General features: G+C 40.1%; 1 long non-coding RNA gene across 1 annotated transcript in view; it reads left to right on the top strand.

The window, feature by feature from the left end:
• Positions 1-25,143, top strand: part of LOC103691451 (uncharacterized) — a 48,383-nt gene extending 23,240 nt beyond the window's left edge. The window contains exons 3-4 of the long non-coding RNA XR_015670626.1: positions 18,590-18,864; positions 23,011-25,143. This is a non-coding gene — a long non-coding RNA (uncharacterized LOC103691451). The remainder of the gene's footprint in view (positions 1-18,589; positions 18,865-23,010) is intronic.
• Positions 25,144-25,552: the final 409 nt, after the last annotated feature.

The following is a 25,552-nucleotide window of genomic DNA, read 5'->3' as shown; positions in this document are numbered from 1 at the left end:
GACATTCTTTTGTCAAATATTAAATAAAGGACAGAAAAGAGTCTAAAATCAAGGATACATGTAGATGATGATGAGAATAAGCCAGCGAAGAGACAAAACAGCAAGGAGGGCACCAAGCCTGTGAATTGCCAGCATCAGACAACCAATAGCTATAGTAACAGGAAGGAGAAATGCAACCTACTATGGGCATTCAGTAGCAGGAAGGAGAAATGCGACCTACTATGGGCATTCAGAACAATATAATAGCGACAAATGATGAATAAACAGAGACTTGTGTGATGGTTGCTAGTAAAAATGTCACAACGTAGTGAGTTTAAATGCAGGCTCGTTTCTGCAGAGCAGTTTACTCTGGAAACAAGGAAACAAGATCTCAACTCTGAACCTTGCGATCCTGCACTTGTTTCTTCTTAAAATAGAAGCCCTTCATAGCTTTCTCAGCTGAATGCCCTCATGTAGAGCCGGGCTTGTCTGAGAGCAGAATTGGACAAATGTTTCTGGAGATATTTGGTCCTGAGGTTGTGTCATTAGCATTGTAAAGCATATCTAATTTACCTAATGGATTATAATGTCTTGGAAATGGCTGTAACGATCTATTTACACAGAATGCCTGAGTGCACAGACCATTTGTATAAATAAGCAATTATGTTCCCTGCTGTCAGGATATTTTTGGTCTGTAGATCAGTTACCTGATGCCTTTAGTCTATGGCATTAATTTGGGTAGTGATTATATCCTGTGCATTATAAATCTTCAACTAATCATTTATGAAGAGCAGCTGCTTGAGTCTTGGCTATTTCTGCCTAGACCTAAAAGCAAGTCTGTAAACTTCAGTTTTAAGTTAGGGAGTTGCATGCACAGATCCAAAGAACACGCCCAGGTCCATTTTATGTGCAGTGTTGAATGTGTGTGTGTGTGTATGTGTGTGTGAGTGTGGGTGCGCGCGCGCGCATGTGTGTTTTCATTTTCTGGGAGAAAAGAAACATTTCAGATCATAACTACACAGTCAATGCCAGGGACCACGTCTGAATATATTCCTTTTCTTGTCACCTTTCTCCTCAGCCTGGGGTTTTCCATTGCCTGTGACTTTTAGGCTTGTCTCACCAGTCACTCTTCCTTTCTGTCTGTCTCTAGTGTCTCCTGGAGTTGGATGGATACTTTGCAGATCTCTGTTCCAGGATATAACACAGGTTACTTTTCCACTGTGTCTCACTGTTGCCCTACAAAAGAACAAGCTGACCTAACTGGAAACAGATTCACTCCAGGATTCACTTCTGATGGCGTTAGATCCTTGCAGGCCTGTCATTCATATGATATTTCCTTATTCTAATTCCTTCTGCCTCTAGCATCTGTCTTTGATGATTTATTCATTCACTTATTCATACTCTATCTTGTTTGTAAAGGATCTTAATATTTTACAAGTATGTATGATCAAGAAAAAAGTAAATCTGTCATAAGAAATACAAGTAAGGGGAAAATGAAGTATGATGTATTAAGGTGGTTTACATGCCAGAGGATATAGCATAAGGTTCTAGGCCAGTGGTTCTTAACCTTTCCAATGCTGTGACCCTTCAATTCATTTGCTCATGTTGTGAGCAACCATAAAAATTATTTTTGTTGCTACTTTATAACTGTAATTTTTCTATTGTTAGGAATCACAATGTAAATATCTTTGTTTTCCAATGACCTAAGGTGACCCATGTGAAAGGGTCATTTGACCCCTAAAGGGGTGGAGACCCACGGACTAAGAACCTCTGTTCTAGGCTGTTGTCAAAGTAGACTATGATTTGTGCCTTAAACTTCTTAACCACCATTAAGGGAAAGTGTGACCTTCATAAGAGTTCCAAGATTTCTTAGACAAAGCCAAGCCAGTCAAATAGGTAGAACACAGTTGTTTACCGTACTGAACTAGAACAATTCCCCTATGTCCTTAGCGAGAAGACACTGAGATAGGCTGAAAGGCAATTTTGCTAATCTTCTTGCCCCTCATTATTCAGAGTCTTGTAATTGGCACATACTTTCTGCTTGAGTTCTTATTTTTTGTATCTGCTAAGAGTTTTATTATTTAATTATGGAGCCTCCACAGGACCAAGGGACTCCCCTCCCATTGATGTCATGGCCATCCTCTGCTACATAGGCAGCCGGAGGCATGGGTCCCTCCAAGTGTACTCTTTGGTTGGTGGTTTAGTCCCGGGGAGCTCTGGGGTTCTAGTTGGTTGATATTGTTGCTCTTCCTATGGGGTTGCAAACCCCTCCAGCTCCATTCAGTCCTTCCCCTAACTCCTCCATTGGGGATTCCTGTGCTCAGTCTGATGGTTGGCTGTGATCATTCATATCTGTATTGGTTAAGCTCTGGCAGAGTCTCTCAGGGCACAGCTATACCAGGTTCCTATCAGCAAGTGCTTCTCAGCATCAACAATAGTGTCTGGGTTTGGTGTCTGCAGATGGGATGGGTCCTTGGGTGGCAGGATCGGGTGTGGGAGGAGATGGAGGAGAAGTAGAAAGGGTCAGGAAATTGAACAGAGGCATGTAGCAGTGGGGGACAGGGAACTGGGGAGTAGCTATTAGAAATTCCCAGATGCCAGGGAAGCAAGAGGTTCCTAGGACCCAACAGGGATGACATTAGCTGAAATACCCAACAAAAGGAAGATAGAGCCTGTAGAGACCAAGTCCAGTGGTTAGGCATGGCCCCCGCTTGAGGGATGGGGCCACCCATCTCAAAAATATTAGCCCAGAATTGCTCCAGTCTAAAGGCAATGCAGGGACAAAGAGTGGAATAGAGAAAGGCCATCCAGAGACTGCTTGAGTTTTTATTCTGTAATTTTTACCACGACCACTATCTTGCCTCTGATCTATGCCTGTTGAAACTCAGTTGACTGACTTTTGGTGAAGGAGTTACCCTTTATTTATCTTTTTCTCCCCCTTGAGACAGTAAGAGTCTTACTTTTCTGCAGGTCTGTATAGTTTGCTTACTCTTCCCTGATCAACAATCTGTCTGCTCTTCCTAGATGACTTTTTCAGGATATTAACTTATTATTGCCGCTACGACAAAGTACTCAAATGTGGAGGTCGGAAGTCTCATACAGAATGATTGAACAGGTACTGTTTTGAGAGGCTTTTGGAGGGAATAGGGGAGGATGTTTCCCATCGCTCTTGCCAGTTTATAGAGCTTCTTCCATTTGACTTGTCTCCTAGCAACCACATCACCTGACCTTGGCTCCACCACCAGATCTCTGTCTTTGACTTCATATTTTTTTGTATCCCTCATTTACGTATAAGGAGCCTTATGACTGCACTGGGCCATGTGAATAATCTCAGACAATTAAATGTCTCTGATCTAGGGCCATTTAAACTACCCATACCAGTAAAGTTCATTTCCCTATGTAAGACAGCATATTCCTAGATGCCTGGGATTAGGAGGTAGAAGTGTGGGGGTAGGGTGGACATTATTCTGCTTAGCAAAGTTATAACAAGAGGGAGAGGCTATGTGCATTAGATGGGGCCTAGGTGGGAAATCTGTGTGGTACCTGAAGCTCAGTAGAGGAAAATGACTGTGGGAATCTATTTACATAGAAGACATAAGAGCTGCAAACAAGGAAAGAAAATGACTTCCAAAGTGCTGAGTGAGAAGGTGGTGATCCCAGCGCTGGGTACACCAGATTGGAAACATCCATCAGTTTGATGGAAGAGTTGGTGCTAAGGATGCCACCACTAGCAAGTGAGGGAACTCCGGCTTTCCCCTCTTCCTTATTGTCTCACCAGCAGCACCTCCTATGTACTGATCAACTTAACCATAGCTTGGCAGGAAAGTATATGAAGGCTGTGATTGGCAGCCTCTTGTGAAATATTGCCTGTGGCAGGGAGCAGTAGGCAGTAGATACATAGTAGATATAGAAGCCAACAGGTGAATGGCCTTGGTATCTCATAATGAATGACCAGAGTACAAGTGACTAACAGAGGCAGGCATCTGAACCCTTTAAGTCAATTGAGAAGCTCTGCTTATCAATATAATGTATAAAGGGAGAAAGGGGGAGAGGGAGAGAGGGAGAGAAGGAGAGAAGGAGAGAGAGAGAAAGACAGAGACAGAGAGACAGAGAAACAGAGAGACAGAGACAGGTGGAACCTCCATGAAAGGCACACAGCTTTCCTTTATGCAGCCAAATGAATGATTGCTGTTTTCAAAACCTCAATTTCTTCTCCCTTTATCTCTTTATCCTTTGTATCTTGCTCTTCTTTCTCCTTTCCCCCTCCCTTCTTTCTTTCTTCTGTACCCATTGTTCTCTGTACTGTGGCTTCCTTTCTCTTTTCTTACCTTTCTTTATCTGTCCCTCCTTCTTCCTCTATCTCCCTCATTCTGTTTCTCCAAGCAACATTAATCAGCCAATGCATGCATTCTTATGAGCAATGGCTCTGGGTGACTGTCTAGCCTCTTCTTGATCACTTTTGTCTACCATTGCATTGGTTGATTGCAGTGTCTCAAGGCTGGGGGACTTAAGGATCATTCCACTGGTCTTTCTCTCATATTCCAAGAATAGGACATCACAAGACGTCTTTTAATTTGCTTTTATGAGATCAAATCTCTGTGGGGCCATCATAGTCTCATATATAAGGCAACACACAATCAAAGATCATGCCCTTAATTCTCAAATAAAGGGAACACAAAACATAAGACCGTATACGTCTGCTGAGATTGTCTCCATTGTTTAAACATTGTTTACACACCTAAAATGCTCTGTGGTGTGTGGAAATGAAAACATTTTTCATAAGAGATGACCTGGTGGAAGAAGTTGAAAACTAAATGCAGCTAACCCTACTCAGAGATCTGCACTTGATATCACACAGACACCCAAGGATTCCTTTTAAGGATGCAGAGATTGATAGGTAGGTAGGTAGATAGATAGATGGGTAGGTAGGTAGATAGATAGATAGATAGGTAGGTAGGTAGGTAGGTAGGTAGGTGGGTAAATAGATAGATAGATAGATGATAGATAGATAGGTAGGTAGGTAGGTGGATAGATAGATAGATAGATAGATAGATAGATGGGTAGGTAGGTGGATAGATAGATAGAAAGATAGATAGGTAGGTGGGTAGATAGATAGATAGATAGATAGATAGATAGGTGGATAGATAGATAGATAGATAGATAGATAGATAGATGGGTAGATGGGTAGATAGATAGAAAGATAGATAGATAGGTAGGTGGGTAGATAGATAGATAGATAATTACATCACTCACGTTCCCAAGCCTCAGAAATACTGCTGGGAAGCCCCTCGGGACATGGCACAGACGTTCATTCCAGTTTATCTGGGATTCAATTCTGGATCCATCACTTTCTTTCTGACCTTGAGCAAATTATGTAAGCACTGTGTGCTCCAGTTCCTCAGCTGTGAAAAAGAAATGGCAATAGCGCTTGCCACCTAGCACCATTGAGAGAATTTAATCAGCCAATGTAAAGTGCTTTGAGCAATGTCAGGTACCCAGCAAGAATTCTAAAATAGTTTTCGCATTCTTTTATCTTCCACTATTCTCAATACCTATTGTCGTGGGTAACTGTTTCTAATCTATTTCTGTTCTGATTATATTTTAAAATATGTGATGTGTACGTATGCGCTTGACCGGAGTTTGGGGTTTTGTTCTGTTTTTTATTCTCTTCCCCACCCCAAGCTGCAACTTTGAATGCACACAATTACTTGTCTTATCATCTAGTTCATTGTTTTTACCAATCTCATAGCATACGACAGTGAACTCATCCCACATATACTAAGCATACATATTGATGGCCACCTAAGCGATCTCCAACAGCCTTCTACAAACAACTCCATGGTAAATACACCTGTACAGGAAGTTGGAACATAGGTCATAGGTCACTCATATAGATCATCCATCATCATACTGTGGCTGTGCTAGTTGTATTCAATATGATTGTGACATTTTCCATTTCTTCCAATTAGGCCTGTGAGTTCCTGAACTGACACAATTTCCATATTATTAGACATTAAGTATTTTCCTAATTTGAATGCTCCATGGCATTTTATTGTACTAATGTTCCACCAGGTCCTGATTACTTATAAGGTTGTACATCTGTTGTTTTACGTTTTCAGCCAATAGATTTTCTGCTTCTTGCATTGTACATATACCATTAGCATTTGCTTCCGCATGTGACCGAATGCTTATAGAAGACCGATGTTCAGACAAAATTGGAAGGGGTTTATAAAAGAAAGAGTAAGGAATACTTTTAAAGGTCTTGGGGAACTTCTGAACAGTCAGTACTTGAAGCACACGATCTGAAGGAAAAAAGGTTCATTAATGTTCTGCAAGACTTTAAAAACTTTTCTTTAATTAGTTTTTATCCTTGTGCACTTAGAAATTCTATTTTTTTATGTTCCCTTCTGAGAAAGATTCAAGCATCCTCCATTGGGCCTTCCTTATTATTTAGCTTTTAGGGAATCTGTGGATTGTAGCATGGTTATGTTACACCTTATGGCTAATATCTGTTTATAAGTAAACATATAACCTGCATGCACCTCATTCAGGATAGTATTTTTAATTCTATCCATTTGCCTGAAAAATTCATGATGTCCAGGTTTTTAATAGCTGAGTAATATTCCATACTATAAATGAACCACATTTTCTTTATCTATTAGTTGAGGGACACCTGGGTTGTTTCCAATTTCTGGCTATTACAAGTAAAGTTGTTATAAACATAGTTGAACAAGTGTCCTGGTGGGATGGTAGAACATCTTTTGGGTATATGCCCTGAAGTGGTATATCTGGATCTTGAGGTAGAACTAGCCCCAAATTTCTGAGAAACCACCAAATTGATTTCCAGAGTGATTGTACAAGTTTGCACTCCCACCAGCACTGGAGGAGTGTTGCCCTTGCTCTACATCCTTGCCAGTCTGTGCTATCTCTGGAGTTTTTCTTTTTATCTTACCCTTTCCGATGGGTGTAAGGAGGAATCTCAGGGTCATTTTGATTTGCATTTCCCTGATGACTTGGGATATTGAACATTTCTTTAAGTGTTATTCAAACATTAGAGGGTGGAGGGAAGGAACTGGGAGGGTGAAGCGATAGGGAGGGAAGCAGGCAGGGAGATAAGGTATAGGGAGAGCAGGGGAGAGAGAATGGAGGTTGACTGTGGGCAGGGGGCATCTCTAGGACATGCCAGAGATCAGGCATGGGGGCAGGCCCCAGGAAGTCTATGGCGGTGACTCTAGCTGAGACTCCTAGCAGTGGGGGAGATGGGGCCTGAAGTGGCCACCTCCTGTAGTCAGGCAGGAATCCCAGTAGAGAGCTAAGAATAGCAACCCACCCACAAGATCTTCGACCTAAAATGTATCCTGCCTATAAGATGTGCAGGGTCTAAGATGAATCAGAGATGAATGGCCAATCAATGACTGGCTCAAGAACCTATGGGCAAGAACCAATTCCTAACACTATTAATGATACTCTGTTATACTTGTAGACAGGATTCTAGTGTAATTGTCCTCTGAGAGGCTCTACACAGTAGATGATGGAAACAGATGGAGAGACTCACAGCCAAACATTAAATAGGTCTCAGGAAATCTTGTGGAAGAGTTGGGGAAACGATTGCACTACCCAAGGAGCTTATGGACTATACAGGAAGACCAACAGAGTCAACTAACCTGGACCTGTAGGGGCTCCCAGAGACTGATCCACCAACCAAAGAGCAAGCATGGGTTGGACCTAGGTCCTCCTCACCTATATAGCAGATGTGCAGCCTGGTCTTCATGTGGACCCCCAACAATTGGGTCCCTTGAATCTATGGCCTCCCTGCCTATGGATCCCATTCCCCTAACTGGGCCACCTCAGTGAAAGACTATGCATCTAGTCTTTCAGTGACTCAATAAGACAGCATGGGATGATATCCATTTAGGGGTAGGGAGATCTCCTCCTTCTCAGAATTGAAAGGGAGAGGGGAGTGCTGAGGAGGAGATGTATTCAGGAAAGATTGGGAGGAGAGGGGAGATGGTAATGTGAAATAAAGTGAATAGATAAATAAATTAATGAAAGAAAGAAACTCTAGAGCTGGGCAGAAGGTTGAAAATCTGGGAAAGAAATCTTGCAGAGATTTCTTAAAAGGCAAAAGAGAGACCAGCACTCTAGTGGGACTAGAAAAGCAAGCCACAGATTGTTGCGAGGGTCAGGATACTTTTGAAAAGGAGAAGGTGGAGAACCAGACTCAGCGTATTGCCAATTCCTCCCTTAAGATATCTGTTACATTTGGGTGCTATATGGGTACATTGCTAAGAACATCTCAACATTCCAAAAATATGAGATAGAATATATTTTTCAGCAGGCCTTTTGACTGAGGAGAAAGGACCTGAGGTATGACAGACGTGCTAGCAGAAGGTACCTGGCCAGCATGGTAGATTTCCATGTGGTACTCATTCTCAGGTGTAGGTACGTGCCAGGGATGATCAGAGACTTTCTAAAGCCGCCACTCAACAATGACACAGCCTAATGCATGATAACATGTGGCCCAAACTGTCATCTAATGTGTATGTTTGTGTGCTTCTCTGGAAGAAGATAACATTAGATAGACATCTTCATAGTTTTAATTCTTAAAGGTTTTACATGTTATCATTACTGTGCATGCATGTAACACAGCATTTGTTGGAGGTTAGAGGACAACTTTTGGGAGTCATGTCTTTCTATCTACCACGTATTCCAGGGATTAAACTTAGGTCATTAGACTTGCACAGAGGGTATCTTTACTTGCTGAGCCGTCTATTTAAAAATAAAATTAATTAAATTAAATTAAATTTTACTCTTTTCCCCTCTCACTCAGCCCTTTGTTCCCCATCCCATATCTCCTTCCCATCCCCTGTCTCCACAAGGATGCTCCGACCCTTCCATCTGCACCAGACCTCTCAACTCCCTGGGGCCTCCAGTCTCTTGAGGGTTAGGTGCATCTTCCCTGACTGAACCCAGACCTGGCAGTCCTCTGCTGTATATGTGTTAGAGGCCTCATATCAGTTGGTGTATGCTGCCTGGTTGGTAATCCACTGTCTGGGAGATCCTGGGGTCCAGGTTAGTTGAGACTGCTGGTCCTCCTACAGGGTTGCTCTCCTCCTCAGCTTCTTCCAGCCTTTCCCTAATTCAACCACAGGGCTAGCAGCTTCTGTCCGTTGGTTGGGTGTAAATATCTGCATCTGATTCTTTCAGCTGCTTGTTGGGTCTTTCAGAGGGCAGTCATGATAGGTCCCTTTTTGTGAGTGCTCCATAACCTTAGTAATAGTGTCAGGCCTTGGGGCCTTTCATTGAGCTGGATCCCATTTTTGGGCCTGTTGCAAGACCTCCTTTTCATCAGGCTCCTCTCCATTTCTGTCCCTGCAGTTCTTTCAGAGAGAAACAATTATGGGTCAGAGTTTTGACTATGGGCTGACAACTCCATCCCTCACTTGATGCCTTGTCTTTCTCCCTCTTTCCACTGCAGGGCATTTCATCTAAGGTCCCTCCCTTTGAGTCCTGAGAGTCTCTCACTTCCCAGGTCTCTAGTACATTCTGGAGGGCCCACCCACATCCTACCTCCAGAGGTTGCCTGTTTCCATTCTTTCTGCTAGCCCTCAGGGCTTCAGTTTGTTTCCCCCAACTCAATACCAGATCATGTTTCCCTCTCCCCGCACCCTGTTTCCTTTCCCACCCAGGTCCCTCACCCCACCTCCTACCTTTTGTGATTGCTTTCTTCTTCCTCCCAAGAAGGATTGAGGCATCCTTACATGGACCCTTCAGCTTGTTGACCTTTTTGAGTTCTGTGGACTGTAAAAATACTGTAAAAGTATTCTGCACTTTTTTGTGTGTGGCTATTATCCATTTATTAGTGAGTACATACCATGTATGTCATTTTGGGTCTGAGTTACCTCACTCAGGATGATATTTTTTAACTCTATCCATTTGTTTGCAAAACTCAGGATGTCCTCATTCTTAATAGCTGAGTAGTATTCCATTGTGTGAATTAACTACAATTTCTGTATCCATTCTTCTGTTCTGGGACATGTGGGTTGTTTCCAGCTTCTGGCTACCACAAATAAGGTTGCTGTGAACATAGTGGCACACATGCTCCTGTGGCATGGTGGGGCATATTTTGGGTTTATTCCTAAGAGTGGTATTGCTAGGTCTTCAGGTACATCTATTTCCAATTTTCTGAAGAACCTCCAGATTGATTTCCAGAGTGGTTGTACCAGTTCGTGATCCCGCCAGCAATGGAAGAGTATTCCTCTTTCTCCATATCCTTGCCAACATGTGCTATCATCTGAGATTCTGATCTTAGATGTGATTGGTGTGAGGTAGAATCTCAGGGTTGTTTTGATTTGCATTTCTCTAATCACTAAGAACTTTGAACATTTCTTTAGATGCTTCTCAGCCATTCAAGATTTCTCTGTTGTGAATCCTGTTTAGTTCTATACCCCATTTTTTGATTGGGTTGTTTGGTTTTTGTAGTGGTTAGCTTCTTGAGTTCTTTATATATTTTGGATATTAGCTGTCCACTGGATGTGGAGTTAGTGAATATTTTTCCCAATCTGTATGTTGCTGATTTGTCTTATTGACTAAGTCTTTTGTCTTACAGAAGCTTTCCAGTTTCACGAGGTCCCATTTATTAATTATTGATCTTAGAGCATGAGCCATTGGAGTTCTGTTTAGGAAATTTCCCCCTGTGCCAATGAGTTCAAGGCTCTTTCCCATTTTCTCTTCTGGTAGATTCAGTGTATCTAGTTTTATGTTGAGGTCCTCAATCCACTTGGACTTGAGCTTTGTACAAGGTGACAAATATGGATCTATTTTCATTTTTTCTACAAACAGACAGCCAGTTAGATCAACACCGTTTATTGAAGATGCTTTCTTTTTTCCATTGTATATTTTTGACTTCTTTGTCAAAGATCAAGTGTGCGTACATGTGTGGTCTTTAATTATATTACATTGAGCCATCTTACTGGGCCAATCTGTACATTTTAAGATATACAACATTCAGTAAACATTTTTAGATAAGTCATGAACATTTGTCCTGAAGGAGAGAGGTAAGGGACAGAGCTGAAGACAGTCTTTATGAACTTGGCTAGACAAAGGCTTTGCCATAGCTTCAATTACATTATTCATGTGAGTAAGCTAGTGTTACATTTTGCCATTTTAACATTAAATTTCATACAGTTTTATTTTTCATGTGTTTCTATATTTAAACAGACAATGCTTTCTTAAAATTTGTCATTTTTAGGGATTACTATGAGTTTAGTATACCTAATATTTTTGAGGTTACAAATGCTAGTTAAAAACTTGTGAAAAGATGATATTACATTCATTACATTCATTCAAGGATGAATGAGTCCAATCCATTTTTAAATGTAGTGTCTGCAGCTCTGTAGATCTTGAAGGCTTTGCTGACCTTTTCATCTTGATGACACATTTATTTCCTTGCTTTATTTTGCTGCTTGCTGTAGTGGTCCTCCTCTAGGATTTGAAGGCCTATAGTCAAACTGCATTATTGACTTCTGGCATCTCATCACAACGTGCATCATGATCATCTCAGGCTCTTTTGAGCTTGTCACTTCTTTTAAAGGTCTTCATTTTTGATGGTGCATCACTGAACACGAGCTGACCCTTTTCCTCCAAGTTATTTGGAAGGAAGACATTTAGAGTAATTGGTTAGTATAGACTAACTACTAATTGCCATTTTCTTCATGACATAAACTAATTATTCTTACAGTTATCTGAGTATTAATTGCTGCCTTGGTTAAATCCTAATAATTAGGATCTAGTCAATGATGGTGGTTATGGACAGTGAGAATGCCAGACCTTGGAGGGTGATTGGAGGGACAGCTTTGGATTGGTTCTCAGAAGGAGTGCAGATCCTGAAATTCATATAAAGGCTTGACTCTAGGATGCCTCTTCAGTGGTGTGTTTCCTGATGCTATATTTGTGGTTTATGTATAGATACTAGGCAGAATATGAAGAGAAGAGGAAAGGAAGAGGAGGAGGAGAGGGAGAAGGGAGGAAGAAGAAGAGGAGAAATGGCAGAGAGGGGAGGAGGAATGGAGCAAGAAGAAAAGAGGAGAGTAAGTAATGAAGGGGAAGAAGGATAAGACAACAGGCTAGGAATGGACTTCCATGCTTCCTTTAGAGCTTTCTACTTCTGAAGGGTCATGGACTCGGAGGCAGCCCTTCATTTCTCTGCCACGTCTCCTTTTCCTTGCTTTAGCTTTTTTTCCCTAGAGACAACCAAGAGTTGAAAGCAATATAGTTACATCTTCTATCTTTCTGAATGTTCCACTGAGTGAAACAGAAATATTACAGGAATATTAGATGCAATATGGTTCCCTTACTATAATTCTCAAGGCTTTTGAATCTTGGCAAAACACAATCTAAAATACATTTCAAAGATGAACAATGATGCTGTAGAAACTTGACTATTATTTGGGTGCAGACTTTTTTCCTTTTTCAGGAAAAAAACCTGTGCAGACATTTTAAAGTAAATGTTCATTTGAAGTGAACTGAAGGAAATGACTAGTTTTATCCATCCATCCATCCATCCATCCATTCATCCATCCATCCATCCATCCACTTCACATCCTGATTGCTGCCCCCTACTCCTCCCTCATACAGTCTCCTCATTCATCTTCCTTCGCCTTCTCCTCTGAGAGGGTGGCATTCCTTTGGGTATTCCCCCACCCTGGCACATTAAGTCTCTATAGGGCTAGGCACATCCTCTCCCATTGAGGCAAGACAAGGCAGCCCAGTTAGGGAAGTGTATTTCACAGACAGGCAACAGCTTTAGGGATAGCCCCTGCTCCAGTTATTGGGAGACCTGCATGAAGACCAAACTGCACATCTGCTTGCTACATATGTGCAGGGAGCCTAGGTTCATCCTGTATATGCTCTTTGGTTGGTGTTGCAGTCTTTTTGACCCCTCATGGATCCATATTAGTTGATCTTCTGTTGGTTTTCCTGTGGAGTTCCTATCCCCTTCTGGGTCACAATCCTTCCTGCAACTCTTTCATAAGAGTTCCTATGCTCCATTCAGGGATTTGTTGTGGGATTCTGCATCTGTTTTAGTCAGCTGCTGGGGGAGGGGGCTCTCAGAGGACAACCATGCTGGGCTGATGTCTTCAAATATAATAGAGTATCATTCATGGTGTCAGGGATTGATGCTTGCCCATGGGATGGGTTTCAAGTTGGACCAGTTATTGGTTTGCCATTCCCTCAGTCTCTGTTCAATCCCCACAACTGAATTTCTTGTAGACAGGACACATTTTGGGTCAAAACTTTTGTGAGTGAGTTGGTGTCCCTATCACTCCAATGGGGTTCCTGCCTGCTACAGGAGGTGGCTTCTTCAGGTTCCATATTCTCACTACTGTGAGTCTCAGTTAAGGTCACCACCAGTGATTCCAGGGACCCTCTTCCCTCTCAGGTCTCTGGCACATTCTCTAGATGCATCCCACCATCCCACCCCCACGAGTTGCAGATTTCCATTCATTGTCCTGGCCCTCCCTCCCTATACCCGATCTTGAACTCCCTCCTTCCCCTTCCCATCCCCTCTTCTACCCAGTTTTCCCCTTCCATTTGCCTCCTATGACTTTTTTCCCCTTATAAGTGATATTCAAACATCCTTGCTTGGGCCTTCCTTCTTGCTTAGCTCCTTTGGGTCTGTGGAGTGTAATGTGGGTATTCTGTGCTTATGGTTAATATCTACTTATAAGTGAGCACATATCATGCATGTCCTTTTGGATCTGGGTTACCTCACTCAGGATTTATTCTCAAAATAATTAGTCTTATTCCAAGTGTTTTGGGATGGGTTGATGATATAAATTATTTTGTGTAGTTGAATTGGTTGTAATTCTGTGAGTTCTGCTAATAGGAAGGAAATTTTTTTATTTAAGTTTGGTTTTAGATCATGCTTCCCATAAACTGTTTAGATATAATGACATGGTATATGACAAACTGGTATATTTTATAGGTATATCTTGATTGTTTTATTTGCTTTCTGATTGTAGAATGGGGTGTCTTAGGGTTTCATTGTTGTGAAGAGACACCATGATCAAGGCAACTCTTATAAAGGAAACATTTAACTGAGGCTGGCTTACAGTTTCAGAGGTTCAGTCCATTATCATCATGACAGGAAGCATGGCAGCATGTTTGCAGATGTGGTGTTAGAGACTCTGAGACTTCTATATCTTGATTCACAGGCAGCAGAAAGAGACTGGGCAAAACCTGAGACTTTAAAGCTTACCTACACAGTGACACACTTCCTTCAGTAAGCCCACACACCTCATAATAGGGCCACTCTCTCTGGCCAAACATTCAAACACATGACTCCATGGGGACCAAACCTACTCAAACCACCACAGGTGTCGTGAGTAAAAGGTTTAGGGAAGTGTTGGTGTCACCTCTTCCTGTTCTGATAAAGGTCTCTTGGAGGGAGGTTTGGTCAGAATAGAATGACACTGAATTTGACAGAAGGCAGGTGGAGCACTTGTGTGTATGTCCCTTTGTGTGTGGGGTTAGAGAGAAAATAAAATCATGACTTTGCAATGTTGCATAGTGGTGGCAGGGAGAATTTATCTTAATAGTCATTACAGCAAGCTGAGCCTGAGGTAGGAACCAGAAGCCACAGTGCAGAGCTTCAGTTCCAGAGAATGAAAGGAGGCCAGATCATGAACTCGATAACCCAGAAAAAGTACCCAGGAGTAGGAAAACAAGTTGCTATATAGACTAGAAGTACATTTGGGCATTTCCTTGGAGGTGGATACAAAGTAGAAAAGATCATTGATGAATGTAAAGACTCCCAGAAACCCAGGAATAGTATAAATACCTGTATGCCACCACAGAGACTCTCCAGCATAGTTTACATTTTCCTTTATTGGGGTTTTCAGAGAACGTGCCACGTAGTTGGGGGTATAGTGAGAGTACATGACACCTGAAACTCTGTCAGTCAAAGATGCTCTGAGAATCAGGGAGATGTTCTCAACCTATTATGTTCCAAGCATAGTTTGGGGTATGGTCCTCATAACATCCTTGACTATCAGTTCATTTACATCAGGATTGGCACACAAGACCAACAGTGGAAAATTTGCTTGATTTTTCCTTATAATTCTGGAGGAGGAGTTACCTTGACTGAACTGGGCTTATGTTCTCTTAAGTAGATAGTAGTTGAACAGGAAGCTACTTTGGCTTTGAAGTTATGTAATTCAAAATGACTTCTCAACTGTCCTGTCATCCAGGTATTATCTGAACAGAACTTGGAGATTAGAATAAATATTATGCATAAAGAGTATTAGCAAGCTTTTCTGAAACTTCATGAAATTAATGAGTATATTTCATGGGTAGTTAGATGTTTGAAGTCTTTCAAAGTGTCTCTATACTTCTGGAAAATTGCTCAGCTCATTTACTGATTGTACAAGGGTGCTTAAGCATTAATCCCCTAAGTCATTTGTATGGCAAACAGGCAATCTTTAGTGTCTCCACTTATTCCATTAATCAAGATGTTCTGATAAATGTGGAATATACATCCAATTACTCACCCTGAAACTGGTAGTTAATCTTAGAAGATTATGTATATGGCAATGTTTGTATGAAAAGAGGAATCGAATATAAAATATACCCTTTGTTTAAAGACGATGAAAATAAGCTGAGGGAACTGTAGACCTAGAGACATACTTAGGAGACGAAGGTTTTGGAGCTAAGATCAGTGACCTTGGCACAGAGCAGCAGCCCGTCTGAGCTTTATTTATTGTGTGTTCTCTGAAGATACCATTGTATCAGGCAAGATGAATGCACTAGAATCTCATATCCGTTCTGGGTCCTCTCTTCAAGACAGAGCATTTTCTTATTGGAACAATATGATTATCATTGTCACATGAGGAGTATTTGGCAGAGATACAGAGATTGGGGATTTCCAGTGAATTTGCATAATAAAATTGTCATTGAATCATAGTTCAAGCAAGGGAGAAATATGAGCCTAATTTGATTTGACATTTATATACTAAAGGTTTCTGAAATACGCCTCCTCCATGTTGCTGTTTTCAAACAGAGGCAGCCTGGTCTGACCTTTCCTGTGACAAAGAGACAGAGTTGAGGAGATAGAAAACAGGAGATAAAAAGTCCCCATGTAAGCTAAAAAGTGTGTACACTTAAGTAATTCTGAGATATTCTTTTCTTTGGATTGTCAGGACATCTTTCTATCATTGGACATTTCATGTCTGTCATTGAACAATACGTGACTTTCTTCTTTTGGGTGATCCAGTCAGAACCAAGAGTTCTGTTCTGCTTCATTAGGGTGGTCATGCTGGCGCCTGCAGCTGTTTCAATGGTTAGTCTCAGCCTACACATAGTTTCTTTCCATAGCCACTGAGGGCTGAGAGAGCCCTGTCACTGTGAAACTCCTGCCATGGTTTGACTGTGTCCCCTCTACAATTCATGCCTCAGAATTTAATGAGTAATAAGACAATCTTAAGAGGCATTTTTTTTTTGTTTTAGTTTTTTTGTTTGATTTTTGGTTTTGTTTGTTTTGAGACAGGGTTTCTCCTTGTGACCTTGGCTGTCATAGAACTCACTCTGTAAATAAGGTTTGCATCAAACTCACAAGGATTCACCTCTCAAGCGCTGTGATTAAAGTCCTGCACAACCATGGCCCAGTTTCAGAGGCATCTTAAGGGATCTTTAAGAGGTGATCAGAGTTTGAAGATTCCTTTCATGTGAATGGGATTAAGGCTTTTAACAGTGTTGACAACTAAGCCTAGGTATTTGATTTCAGACTTGCCAGAGTTCAGAACTGTGAGACATAATTTCCTGTTCTTTTGGAAAGAATGCAATTACCTACTATAGCCTGACTTTGAACTTGCAACCCTCTTGCTCCCACTGAGTGCTGGAATTATAATCATGCTACATCATGGGTAGTACATAGACAGCTGGGGGTAAACCTAGTGCTTTGTGTGTGCTATCCATTACTCTACCTACTGAGCAACACTCCCAGCCTTCAATCTTCCTGATTAGCTGCTAAATCTGTGGAATTTTGTCTTAGCAGCACAGAGAGTTTCACTTGTATTCTAGGTGTCTCAACAAGATTAGATTTAAAAAGCCTTTATGTCTGTCTTATAAGTATTGGTGGTTTGTTTCTCTTGTGTTTTCTCACTTTGACCTATCGCGGGGAATATTTCAGCACAGTTACATGTTCATTACAGTTAATAATTTAATTGATTGCTTTGAAGAAGTTGATATCCTTCCATGGCTAATAAATTGCTTAAGCTATTATAATTGAGTTTCCTGATCTAAAATCCAAATAGAAGTCATAATTCTGTTCATTGTTGAGCTGAACCACAGTTTTGGAACATTCATTATTTATCTGGAAGGGTGGCAGACTGACTTACGAAATGTATTGGGTTTAATAATCCCTTATCTCCAGTAACTCATTGTCAAGGCTGCTCTTAATATATTTTTCTAGATGAATCAAATCTATTTTATTTATACTTAATATATTCTTAAGAGATAATAAAATTAAATTAAGACTCCTCAGTGTTAGATTTAGATTTTGGTTCTCTTCCCGTGGAATGTGGATCTTGCCATTTTGTCCCAGCAGCCAAGTAAAAAGTTATTTAGAACAGCAACTTTCCTTGCATTTGGGGGCGAAACATTAGGACATAAAGTTAAAGCCTTCAGGTCCAGAGAGTCACCACTCTACAGCGGCATAATTTACCTAACTAGAGACTTACAGGGGAAATTGCTCAAGTCCCAAGGCTGATACAGGAAAAGAGAGACTAATTGGCACATTGTTAGCTCATCCTGGCGTGGCAACTAAGAATTAAAACCTGTAATGTGGCAGGCAATCATAGAGAAACAGGAAAATACACCCTCACGAGTGTCAACAGTTGTGGGTACAGAGTGAAGAAGAACATCCGAAACAAACAAAAGCTCTCTTGGATAGAACTAGAAAAGACATACTGTCACAAGGAAACACAGACAAGAGTTATATCTCACTTGAATGTTTGTAGACTAAATACACCAATTAAAAAACACTTTGTCACAGTGGATAGCACTGTTCTTGCAGAAGACAAGCGTTAATTCCTGGAGCCCATGTCAGGTGTCTCACAAACACTTGTAACCCTAGCTCCAGAATATCTTACAGCTTCCATGGGTACCCACATTCATAGGCACAGGATGTTACCCTCCCACCATATACCTACACATAAATAAAAATAACAATTTAAAGGACAAATTAATATATATTATTTTAATAATCTAGTTCAAATATGAAGGCAATTGAAAGTAAATGGTGAAGAAAAGTCTACTATGACATCAGCAAAGAGAGGTAGGTAGGAATGGCTGTGATAAGACAGAACAGACCTGAAATAAGGACAGTTACCAGGATAAATATCAGAATGCATAATAGTCAACATGTCTGGGACAAAAATTAGGTATCAAACTATGTAAGTCAAAGACTGGAAGCAGTCACATACGTCTACTAGAAATAGATCCAGCAGGGAGAGTCATTAAAGGAAAAGGCAAACTAAAAATACACCATCATGAACAAACTTGAATGTTTATTTGTTAAGATCATTTTTCTGGTTATATGTCTCCTTTCTAGAGGAAAAGAAAAAATGGGTAGGTGATAAAATCATTTCCAAGAAGAAAAGGAGAAAGAAGCTGCTGACATAGAAAAATGAACATGTTGTATAAAACATGTGGGATAAAATAGCAGAATCTTCTAGAGTGACCACTACCCTGGGGCTGACTAGAACACCTGCTTTGGAGAATGAAGGGAAGAATGCTTCTGACTGACTGCTGAAGAACACTGGTCCAATCTAGTCTTCCTCTTTAGTGGTGACTGCCTGTTGAAACTCCACCCACTTTTATTCCAAGGTAATATATCACTCACTCATATCTTTTTCATATTTTTAAATTGTGAACACCAATGTCTAGATTACTAAGACCACCATATATCATAGCTTTTAGATGTATTTAGTTTCTGAATATATTTTTTGATGTTTGAAGCATTTCACTGCCATTTAATTTCTGGCTCACCTTTTCTCTGGCTCTAAGGAATCTGACGTGTTTCTTACTGCTTTTCTATCCTGTGCTTGAAGAGTGCTGATCTGGCCCCATTGTTGTCAACATCAGTTTGGTTGTTCATTGCTAACAAACCCAACCACATTGAACACCACACAGGTTTTCTTTGTTTTAAAAAGGTGTGATACAGCATGTTATTAGGAAATCATGATTTTATTTTAGTAACAAAGTAAAAGAAAAGCAAAAAGAATTTCGCTGACAGATTCTTAGTTACTTTAATGATTTTGAACTTGCTTTAAGTCATTTATTTCTTTGAACCTGTAAGTTTGGGATTTTAATTTGAAATCTCTATAACATGATGTGTGCTGACTCACAGGTCTGCAGTCAAACAATTTCAAAAGTTTTTTAAAAAGGAAAATAAATACTCAAAAACCCATGTACTAACATTCATCATCTCTGAACATAATGATCCAGTCATCTACAAAATTACTTATAAAGTAGAAATAGCATTTCAAACCTGTTCAACTATATGAAAGAATATAAAAATATTAATATTTTAGTTGGGTGCTCAAATTAAAGAAAACATCCAATTTTCCTCTAAGTTATTGCTTGGACTATTACAGAACTTTAGGGTCAATCCAGATTATTTGTATAAGTTCGCCATCCTCAAAAACCTATGGGCAAAGCACATGAGGATACAAATACTCAACATCCCAATCGGTCAGTGGTTACTTAATGATAACCTGGATTAGAAGTCAAATAAGGACAGACCATAGCAACAGGAATGATGCAGCATTTTATCTCTAGTAAGTTTAACTGAATAATGAAGAGTTTCTGTATCTAGATAGGATCTCATCAAGGCAGTACCAAGTACCAGGCTCTGGGGTACAATAAGGCAAAGATGTTTCAGGTGTATCGCATAGTGACAGAACAACGAACACTTTCAGCCAATATATTGCTTCTTCCAGTGGCAATGAAATTGTATCATATATGTATATATCACTAAAAAATAAGGTGAAAAGCTAGATGAGTGTGTATATGGAACTGAGGATCCTCAGGCTGTTGTGAGGTAAGCCCGCCAGAGATCATCACACAAATTCTCTTAAAGCTGAAAAGAAAGTATTGCTGGCCAGTAGGTGCCCAAATCAGGCAGCCTCTAGCCTTACAACTCTTTTTTTTTTATGAACAACCACAAAACATATCCTTGTTGTCATGTTTTACTCAGCAAGAAGCAGAAGTGCAGAAGCCCAACAAAAACAAGGTTAGGATTTTCCAGGAATGGTGGGTTAAGGCTTTGATAGGCCTTTGATTTCATTTTGTCATTTATTGGGGCCTACATGCTGGGTTTTGATGTCAGAATGGTACCTCTACCCTCGCATCAGTTGTGTTAACGTGTGGGGGCCGGTTATAGGGCATCTGGGTACAGAATGTTCACTTATCCTACAATGAACATAGGTTTGATCTATGTCCCCTCATTCCTAATGACTTCTTTACTAGGCTGCTATTGACAGTTGAAATGCTGCGTGTTAAGGTAATTCTCAGGGTAGCTAAGAGAAAATCTATGTGTAACTGGTTTACATACATTATCCCATAGGGAAAGTAGACAGTAGGCCATGCAGTTGGGTTGGTTGATTCACACGTCTGCTGTGTAATCAAGACTAAGTTCTCATCATCCTTCCATTCTGCTTTTCTCTTGGTAGTGTCTATCCCTTGTAATTGGTGCAAAATTTTTACCTTTAAAAATGTTTCTTATTTGAACCCAGTCATTATGTGGATGAGAACAAAACACCTCAGAGGTGTGCAGAAACCCAGGCTGCCTAGAGAAGCTGAATGTGGTATTCTAGCCGACAGTCCCAGTTAAGTTTCTGTTGATAGTGAGCATCAAAAATGGGAGTGAATGAGCTTTCAGTGGAATCAAACTTCTGGCTGTGAGTCTTCCAGTTGATGTTCCAGATATGAGATATGGCAGAGAAGAGTCCGTTCATACCGTGTTGAATTTCATGTCTGCAGGATCATCAAGAAATAGCAGTTTTTATTTTAGAATTACTGAATTTAGGGATAATTTATTATGTTGTAATAGAGAACTATTTTTATGTATTTCAATACTTTTGTGAAATGTGTATGATTGTGAGAGATCTAGAGATAGAATTAAAATGAGCTAACTCATATTGCATATGAGAATATAAACATATATACACAGACTCTGAGAAGTCAAGGTTTCCATGATTTTCACTGGGCCACTAGATGATAGTAGACAGATAGTTAGATAATCAATGTCCAATTGGGATGAGGAATAATCTTTTTCTTCTGTTGGACTAAGGCAACTTGATCTTATTCCAATTCTTGAACCAAAACCAGTGATCAGACAAAGCCACACACTAATGATTCATTTATGCAGAACACAGGAACTCTTCAGCTCATTGAAGATGAGTGGATACTTAAGTCACTGATTTGCTCTTCTTCTGTACACACCTGACAGGATCTGCTAGGGTCAGCTGAAATTACCTCCTCAGAGGATGTGTAGTGGGGATAGTATTATCCCCACTTGCTTTTGTAGCGGAAAGTGCCTTTCATCTATCCCAAACTCTCTGCAAATATGCAAACCACTTACATGCTTGATGGGCAAATTGTGAGAATCTTTTACACACACACACACACACACACACACACACACACACACACACAGAGAGAGAGAGAGAGAGAGAGAGAGAGAGAGAGAGAGAGAGAGAGAGAGAGAGAAGACAAAAATGCAAACAGAAAATGATTCCCCAAATCTTTAGTATATATTGGGCAAGTTTATGGCATTCTGCTAGTTCCCAAGTCAAATATATCGAAGAAAAGATCTATATAGTCTCGTGCGTTTACTCAGTCAGAAATATATTTTTAATTTTAAATGGGTTTGTCTGGTTTTATTGATCTTAGGATACTATGAGGTTAACTAGAATAGTTTGATAGGGTCCACATATTCCACTTTCATATAAGGCAACAGCTGAAAGAAGCCTTTTGATGAAGACATGATAAAGTCTTCCAAAGAACAGTTAAAAATGAGATGGTTTATATTATAATGAAAGTATGTAAACATTCACTCAGGCTCTAGGGAGAAGTCAGGTTACTTTATACTTCAGTCTCTATATAATTCTCAAATTATTCCTTGCTAATGAATACCCAACTTTTAGCGGAGAGAGCTTCATTGATTCTGATTCTGTTTGTCTTGTCTCAATTCTCTCCATATTTTGTGAGTCCCACACAACTCTCCATATGCATTGTCCTGGGAAGGTACTTTGTTGTACCAGGGAAATATTACTATATTCAAGACTTTGCAATCCTACCTTTACCCACTTCCTTAAAAAGTAGAGACTCTCAAATTAAAGGTCGGACTATAAGCAGTCTTGAGATTTTCTGTCTAGATAGTGGTAACTTACGACTTACTTTCTCTGTTTACCTCGTGCTGGTCATACTCTACCTTCAAACTCCTCAGTCTTGTGTTCGATGTGTTCTTCAGTGACAAGAAAGTTTTAAATTTTGATTTATGTGTTACAAAAACCAACCTCATCTGCGGTATTGGCTGAGCAGGCCATGCAGCTGTTGGCCTCTGGGTGACCTCCTCTGCCTGTTCTTTATGGCACAGTAGCAAGCAGACCTCTAGGTGTCTACTGTCTGGCCATGTTGTATGGCAATGGGTGGATCTTTGTATATTTATGACCTGCCAGCCATGCTGTACCCAGAAGGTCTCTCAAAATGTTACAACTTGGATGCCCCTCCCTCAAACAACTAAAAATAATAGCATATAAGAGAAATGAGAGCATAGCTTGCTCAGTTTCTTGCCTTCTGAGAACTCAGGTCTACTCCTCATCTGTTCATCTACTTGTGACTTCTCTTCTTACTGCTTAATCTGTGAATGCCTGTTCCCAGTGAAGATGCTTCACAGTGGCCCTGGAGGTGATATCGCCCAACAGTAAATCCATTGCTGTCTAATTGTAAGGTTTTTTTTTTTTTCAGTTACCACCCAGACCCAGACCCAAGACTTCGAGTTGGCCCACCTCAAAATCTACATCATCTGTGAACTCCTGGAATTCGTGGAAGGCTTGGCCCTCCTGATTCAAAGCTGCAGGATCTCCATAATACAAGGCAACAACACGATAACCAGGAGGAATCCCTGTGAAGAACCAATATTGATGGTGTAGAAGAAGCCAGAGGTCTTGAACTAGACCATTGACTTATTGCAAAGAACATTTTCAAATAAATGTGTTTGGGGAGAGGGGTATATTGTGGAACACACTGTGATACACTATGGCTTCCATGATGAGATATTTTCTATGTTCTGTTGTATTTTGTTTATTTTTCATTTTCTTTTGGGAGGGTTGCAAGAACAGAGGGTTGATATGAAGGGACAAAGAGATGAGTAGGGCTGGGTTATATGATGTGAAACAATCAATAAAATGTTGAAAAAAACCCATGTAGCATTTAGATTTCAGCATTTCAACAATTCAATCAAAAATAACTTTCTAGTGTCATTTAAGTGATTGGCTATCTCCAAACAGTAGACTTCTTTCCCCCTGGCTGTTATGTATCTTGAGTAAATTATTATTGATTTCTGAATGTGCAAATTAGAATTGGAGAAACTCCATAGTGTTTTTCTATTATAATTTGATAAATTGAGCCAACTACATGGTCAGTGAAAGATAGGACATTAAAATTACTTTGTTAAATGGCCTATATATCAAATCTAAATGTAGTATGAACTTGGTTTCACTCTTCAGGCTACCTATGAGTAAAGACTAAGACAGTGATACACAATAGATCTTGGCTAGTCATAGCCTAGGTGTATCCGCCCATGAATAGTAATTAAAATTTTATTGGAATGCACTACTATTTGAACAATTATTGTCTCTGGTTGTTTTGTATACAGTGGCAGAATTGAGTGGCTCTGGCAGATGACATATAAAATATAGGAAACCTACTATTTGGATTTCAGATAAGCAATATACATAAGACATCTTTATATTAAAAATTATTCAATATTTATTTGTAGTCAGTGAGGCCATAACTTCTATCCTAGACTGGGACAACCTAGCATACAAAGCCCAAGATAGTTATTACTTGGCTTTTGCTAACTTAATATGAAGGAAAAAATATGAAGTATGAAAAATGTTTCTGAGTTTTAGGTATACTTTATGCAGTAATTTGATGTACAATCCTGAACCAGACCATGATTCATATCTGTAGGATAATCTGGTAATAGTCACCTGCTTCCCAGGGTTGTATGAAGACATCTGACATATTAAGGGAACAAACACTTGGAGAAAGGTACAGACAGAAGGGAAAGGGGTTTGGTCTACTTCTCATATCATGCAATGGATTATTAATGCAATCCCTAGTCTTTATATTCTGTGTGCAGGGCAAGAAGAAATAGCAACACCACATGGAGTACAAGTAGAAGGGAGAAGTATCATATCCAGATGTTACCCACAAAATTTAACAGACTAAATAGAAATTAGATGAAACACCAGGAATATAGCTTTTTATTTTCTTGCAACAAATTCATCCTAGGCAATATTTTTCTATAGATAAGGAAGATGCTAATGTTTTTTCTTGCCTCGAAAACAAAAGTCACTCTTTGGGGATCATTCCATCTTGACAGCTCTAACTTTAGTGAGAAGCAAGGCTGTATTCTAGAGCATTGCCATGTAGGAATCGCCTTTTGTTTGGAAGTTGAGGGAGCAGCTTGAACAAAAGGAAAGAGGAAGAAGATGGTGCCTGTTTATTCTCCCTTTAAACAAGTTTTCCAAACTACCTGACATCCTGCTATAAAACACTTGAGGAGGTATTTGCCAGTCTACCACTACAGGATGCATCTGGAATTGTGACTGAGTGTCACTGTCAAAATCTGCTCTAATTGGAACATTATCCTGAGCAGAATGGAGACTATCTTATGTCCTTCCATGATACTTCAGATGTCGGTGTACTAAGGCCCGAGAATTTATTGTTCATTTGTTTCCTCAGTGGGTGGTGATTACCTCGATATGAAATATTTTTAATCGTCTCAGTATTCTCAGCATGTGGTCCTGTGCTTGTAGGCTCCAGATAAATGGTGATCAAATGACCTAAATAAACACGAACCTAACAGAACTACTTCTTGTCCGCAGATTCTGTTCTGCTTCACTTCGGCTCACTTCTTTTTTCCTTAAAATAATTTTGCAGAGGCTGGATTGTAACTTGTTATAGGATATTTACTTGGGATTATAATTCGGCTTTTATTCCTTATAACTCTTTCCTCTCTCTTCTTTGTTTATCTGGTATACTGACATGGATTTTTTTCATTAGTTAATCAAATGTGAACAGTTCCAGCTTGGTGAATTCTAAGTGCTGTCTTCAAATTCTAGTTCAGGCTATGTCTACCTGAGGGTTTCACTTATAAATTAGACCAAACAGGTGGCTGGACAGGGACAGACAGTAGGATTATTAGTGCTAGCTCTCATTGAACTGCCTAGGTCAACTTGTGCAGTCATTTAAACTCAGCGGAAGCCAGCTTCCTCGAGAT

Source organism: Rattus norvegicus, chromosome 2 (assembly GCF_021556685.1).
Source record: "Rattus norvegicus strain SHRSP/BbbUtx chromosome 2, alternate assembly SHRSP_T2T, whole genome shotgun sequence".
NCBI lineage: Eukaryota > Metazoa > Chordata > Mammalia > Rodentia > Muridae > Rattus > Rattus norvegicus.
This window is presented reverse-complemented; position numbering and strand designations above follow the sequence as displayed.